Here is a 6,565-nt window from a genome sequence, read left to right on the forward strand (position 1 = left end):
AAAAAAAAAAAAAAAAAAAAATGCACCTAATACATCAGCTACCAACTGGATGCCAGAAACCAATGCTGGCCCCAGACTTTTTGGACCCACAGAGTTTTGTTTTGTTTATCAGAGTTTTAATCAGTTGCCAACACTTAAGCATCAGAAGAGTTCACATTAAAATGTCAGTTTCTATTTCTCTTGGGAAATCAGGTCTGGCTACACTGGTCCCCTGCCCCATGGGCACAGTCAAGTGAGGTTGACAGCTGCCCCTTTCTGCGGACTTGAGCACTCCAGGTCACCAACATCCCCACTGCTCCCTGGCGTTTCACTCCTAGCCTGTTTCAGTCACTTATGTTACCTATCTGGGTTCTATAGGCATTTAAAACTTTAAAATTTGTTATTTAATTGATTAATTATGCATTTGGGAAATACTTCAAGTTGTACCGATGGCATATGTAGTGAAAAGGACCCTCCCTCCCACTCTGTCCTGAAGGCTCCTGTGACAACCACTGTTACCAGTTCCTTCTCTTTCTAGGGATACAATAGGCCAGGCAAACATATTACGTCATTACCTTTTCAAAAACCACAAATGCACTAATATTTTGCCACTTTACACAATGATACATTTTAGGCATCTTATCCATATAAAGAGAGCCGCCCTCTTTTCAAAGGCTGCATAATATTCCTTTGTACGGACGCACCGTAATTTATATAAGCTGTTCCCTAATGATGGACATTCAGGTGGTTTCCGATCCTTTGCTCTTACAAACAGTGCATGCTTAAATGTACAAAAGTGTGAGCACATCTGGAAGAAAGATTCTTAGAGGTGGACCTGCTGGAACAGAGAGAAAGTGCCTTTAAAATTGTGATACGGTCAAACAACCCTGCAACAAGATGTACCAACTGACAATCCCACTAATAGTAAATAAGAATACCTTCTAGATTCAGGACACCTGAGTTCATCTAATCCATTTGATAGGCGAGGAAACTGAGGCCCAGAGACAGGAAGCAATGTGGTTTATAAATAGCACAGCCTAGGCTTAAATTGATACAGGACCTGTGATGCCATTCTCCACCCACTCCACTAAGCCCCAGGTATTCTGCTGTCCCTCTCCAGCCCCCCTTCGTAGGAAACTAAACTAAGAGGCCCTGAGATTAGTTTTGGGATTTGGCAACTAGAGCCGGGTCAGCTCTGGGGGGGCAGATATTCTGCTAACAAATACTTCCATTGGGACTGGCACACGCCGTCACCTTGGTAGGCCAGCTCAGGAGCAAAGGCCAAGGAGTAAATGGACCATGGAAACTCAATTACCAGCCCAACCCTTGGTGGTTTTTAAATTATAGATTTTTAAACAAAGCTAAATATAGAGCAATTAAGAAATGGCTCCACGTTCTACCCCAAAGAATGGAACAGCTGGACTGGAGCTAACGCAGCACATGCAGGAGCATGTGAAATGGGAGATAAACAGAGGGAGCTACTTAGAGTAAACCCCAAACTCTTTCCCTCGGTTTCTCCAGCACAGTCCACACATTCCTGACTCAGGGCCTTTGTACATGCTGTTCCCACCACCCGATATGATCCCCTCCTGTTCCCTTCTTCTCTTAGCTAACTCCTTCTCACTCTTTTGAATAGAGTCCTCCCTAGGTTCTCCCCCAACTCCCATGTCAGCCTCATTTTATCTTTTCTCATGGCTTTTATGACAACTGGCCATGTTTTCATTTATTTACTTTTTTGGGTCTGCTTCTTTGACTAGAGCCCAAGTCTCTGTTTCTTCATTTATGATAACATTTCCACTCTGCCTGTTGCTATGACAATTGAGACACTGAAGGCCAACACCCTCACTGGTCTCCCCTCCTTTGACTCAACAGGACTGCTAGTCTGTTTCACAGAAACAATAAGCATGGAGAGTTCCCTGGAGGTCCAGTGGTTAGGACTCAGTGCTTTCACTGCCGGGGCCCCGGGTTCAACCCCTGGTGGTGGAACTAAGATCCCACAAGCCGCGCGGCACGGCCAAAAATTAAAAAATGAAAATAAAATAAAGAATATGATCAGTTTGAATTAAAAAAAAAAAAGAAACAGTAAGTACGGTGGCTGCCAAAGGCTGCAGGGAGAGGGAAGTGAATGGGTATAGAGTTTTAGTTTGGAAAAATGAAAAAATTCTAAAGCTTTGTTGTACATCAGTGTGAATATATTTAACAGTACTGAACATACACTTAAGATGGTAAGTTTTGTGTATGTATTTTTTACCACAATTTTTTTTAATTTAATGTATATAGATGCTAACTTTTGTGTAAGAAACATGAGGAAATGAGAACATATATATATCGTATTTTTGTAAAAAGAAACTGAGGAAAGGTAAACCAGAAATGAATGAAAATTGTTTCTTATTATGATGGGCTGGAAAAGGGCAAAAGAGAGGGGGATGGGAAGGAGACTTTACTGAATACACACTTTTAAATAAGGCTCTGACGTGTGAACCTTGTGAATATTTTAAAAGAACAGAATTAAATTTAAAAGGGTCTAGAAAGCAAACCCTAACATTGAAATCAAAGAGATATGAATGAACTGAACTATATATCACGATGATAATATAACCACACACCCACACAAAAAGTACTTCTAGCAACTTCTGAACATAATATTCTGACTGTTCACGTATTGTGGGATATAGTCTAAGAACAAAATAAGTATAAAGCAATCTTGAACTTTACTTAAAGCATCTTTTGTCCATAGGAGTATCCAGGTAGCAAATCTGAAATGAATTTGTGTGTATTGTAAGATAGGGCAAATCAGTCAATATATCAATATTGTTGGGAGCCACTGTTCTCCTTGTGAGAGAGGGCAAATGTATAGAGGGAATGAAGGAATTGAATTGAAGGTATCACATCAATCCAAGAATTGTAACTGGGAGAGAAATCATATGAGGTCAAAATTGCTTGGAAATCTTCTCCCTAAATATGGTTCCCAGAAGAAGAATTCCATGTACCTCTGCTACTTGGATTTTAGAAAAGTCCTTGATTCTTTTAGTGTGGCTTTTCCTTTATTCTTGGAACTATTCCATGCCCTTCTCTGATGGTCAGTTTTATGAGTCCATGCGGCTAGGCTACAGTCTCCAGTTATTTAATCAATATTAACGTCAGTGCTACTATGAAGGAATTTTTAGATGTGATTAAGGTCCCTAATCAGTTGACTTTTGATAGGGAGATTATACTAGATAATCTGGGCAGGGCTGATTCAATCTGGTGAAAGGCCTTAAGAGCAGAATGGAGGCTTTCTAGAAGAGAAGAAATCCTTCCTGTGGACAACAGCTTCAGCCCATGCCTGACAGTTCCAGCCTGCCCTTCCTGATGGCCTATCCTTCAGATTTAGGACTTGCTTAGCCAGCCAATTCCTTGCAATAAACCTCTTAATATATATCCTCTACTGGTTTTGTTTCTTTGATTGAACCCTAACTGATACACCTTCTAATAGACTTCTTTCGTTTCTCTTTAATTTAGTTTCTGTTACTTATCGCCAAGTAATGGAGCCCCACATAAATCGCAGGGTTGAGAAAGTCCCCATCAGTCTTCCTCTAGAAACTTCTGGGCATGGAGGAGGTCAACCATCACCTCTACCCTTCATAACCTCTACCCTTCATCAGAAAGAGGTTGACCAAGACCTCCTCCTTCCAGATTTGGGGGCCCCACAAGGATTCAATGAATAAATACCTAGTTCTATTGCAACAGCCTGTAAGGGCAGCCAGTTCTGGGGTTCTTCCCTCTGTGCTCTTCTAATCAGACTCGGGATTTGTCTGAGGCCCTGAAATATTCATGAACAACTTCTTCAATGATTTTAACAGCTGCACAAATAGAGATGGGGTCCACAGGGGAAGCAGGAAGGCAGGGATACTGAGGGTTTCATGTCATCTACTCACTTATTCTCAATCCCATCAGAAAAAGAAAGAATTTGGGAAATCCCAAGGAACTCTGAAAGCCAGATAGGGTCAGGCTTCAGGCAGGAAGCTGCAAGAGCCCAAGGGCCAGAGCATCAGTATCCCCCGAGGGGCTTCTTAAAATACAGGTTGCTGGACCCCACTGCAGATAATCGGATTCAGTAGGTCTGGGGTGAGGCCCGGGATTTCACATTTTTAGCAAATTCCCAGGAGGAGCTGATGCTCCAGGTCTGGAGACCTTACTGCTCTACAATATTAAAGCAATGGCTCAAAAAGACAAAAATGTAGACGGTCGATGCTTTACCTGTCTGATGAAAGCCAGCATGAGTCTTATTCTTATCTGAGTCTCTTCTCTGAATTGCAGGGTTTGCACTGAACTGCTAGGAGCTGCCTGGTCATTACGGGATGTGGTCAGAGGCCCCGAAGTCATCGGTTTGAGTGCCTTCTGAGAAAGACCTATTTCACTGTCCCTAGATTCCAGTCACTCCTGTAAGAATCGATTACACTACTTTCTCCCCGTACGTCTTAGTAAATGATTTAACATCTCTGTCCTTAGTCTGTTATCTACGAAAAGGAGATAATAATAGTCATCACTTCGTGGACTATTGTAAGGACATAATGAGTTGATGTGGATAAAGTAGTGGCTCATAGCAAGCAGTTGTATCAGTCAGGATCCTGGCAAGAAACAATTCACTTGGGAGGTTCCAATGAGAAAGCTACAATGAAGGAACTACTCACAGAGGTCTGGGCAGGTGTAGGAACCAAGCACCTAAAAACTAGCAGTAGAGAAAAACTGCTCCATCTCTTAGCCCTGAAAGTCAAGGAGAGGAAATTGTGCTAGTGGAGGCCAGAGAGGACTGGGGCTTGGAGGAGGGCCAACCTGGCAAGAGCTGTAGACATGGAAGGAGGAAGCCACAGCCAGAGATGCTGTGCCGGTGGAGGGAGGGAGCAAGAAAGAAATGCTCCCACTTCTCTCTCCTCCCAACCTAGGATCTCCTGTTGGGCTTCCCACTGGCTGAAGCCAAAGGGCAATGAAACGCAGATATGTGGTACACAAGAGTCCACGTCCTGGATCCCAAAGCAGGGAGAGAAGGCAGCAAAAGGATGGTACACAGCAGTACCAAATGGAGACTCAAGAACACAGCGCTTGATAAATGTGTTCTGTTGTTATTGGTGCGGTGAGCACATATCCTAGTTTCCTGGGACAATTCCAATGTATGCCTGTTGTACATTTTTACTCCCAAAGGTTTCCCAGTTGGGAAGATAAATTATATGGTCACCCTAGTTATTATCAAAGTATGTGAGAATCTGATCTGCAATGGGAAGAGAGTTCCAGAGCAATAATATGTGTCCAAACTAATGTTCTGTTCACTGATGCCAGTGGGGGTTACACGGGTGTATTCAATTAGTGAACACATATATATATAAAGGTGCACATTCGTGATTTCCAGAAATTACTTTTCTGTATTTATATTATACATCAATAAATAAGTTTATTGTTTTGAAGTATCCAAGCCACTCTCAGAGACAAGAGCACAGACAAAAGCTATTTCACTATGGCACTCTAGAATGCTCTGTAAAAAACCCTAACTCAGGAAATAGGGTAGCAGGTGCACTAGGTCCGTGTATAAGAAATACCCCAAGGAGGCTGGACAGCGTGAGGTCTCTGTCTCCAAGGAATCTACTACACATCCCTACCCACTTGCTTTATCTGTTTAGCAAACTCACCCCGCATCTCGCCTCCTCTTTGCACCTGACATCTAGCAGGATCTTTGAAATTTATTTTCTCCTTTTAGCCTGCTGTATTTTTAATGTCTGAGTGAAAGAACAAAGGAAGGCGAGCACCAGAGAAGATCGTTTCATTCCTCCAACGAGCTGTTGTGTAGCCCAGCTCAAGCTCAGCCAACATAAATGTTTTAAAATTCCGCCTTTGCATGGAACAAGTGCTGGTCTAGTCATCAACTCCAAAGTCAGGCCCCTTGTTTCTGCCTTTCATTTGGTGACATAAAAGATCCCCGCATCAATCATTAACAACCTATTAACACAAGCAGCCCAGAGAAGTTTTCCTGGTCCGGTCAACCACAGTGGAAGAAATTCCTGTCGCCCAGCTGGCCGGCCATCCACGTGACGCGGGCTGTTTTCAGCTTCGAAAAGAACCTGCTGATTCTCTTTCATCTCTCTCCGAGTAACAGATACCTGGTAGGCCTGCTTTCCTTCTCCCCCAGTGCAAAATTATCCACCTGCCTCCTCGGCTTCTGGTGTTAAGGGACGCTGGCACAAACAACCAACAACATTGATTATGTGCAACTGGCATCCCGGGCTGTTAGGACGTCCACTCAGCGTGCGGGCCAGAATCAGGTCTGTTTCATCCGTGCATGTCAGGGCGAGGAGGGTCTGGAGAAGGCAGTCGTCTGCCTGATGTTTCTGACTCTTGTATCTAGTTGGTTTTGATTTGAAGCAAAACCAATCAGCATGAACCTGGCTTTTTAAATAGCCTGTGTGGCTTGGATAAGACACACCCTGGCATCTTGCAGACCCAGAGAACTAGTCCAGTGGCCTTGAGGAAGCCGCTGGTCTGTGCCGGACTGGTTTCTTTGCCTAGAAATGAGGGGTTGGTCTCCTCTGACTCTAGAAATCTCGACCACAAAGTC

The sequence above is a fragment of the Neophocaena asiaeorientalis genome, unplaced genomic scaffold (assembly GCF_003031525.2).
Source record: "Neophocaena asiaeorientalis asiaeorientalis breed wild unplaced genomic scaffold, Neophocaena_asiaeorientalis_V1.1 scaffold438, whole genome shotgun sequence".
Lineage (NCBI taxonomy): Eukaryota > Metazoa > Chordata > Mammalia > Artiodactyla > Phocoenidae > Neophocaena > Neophocaena asiaeorientalis.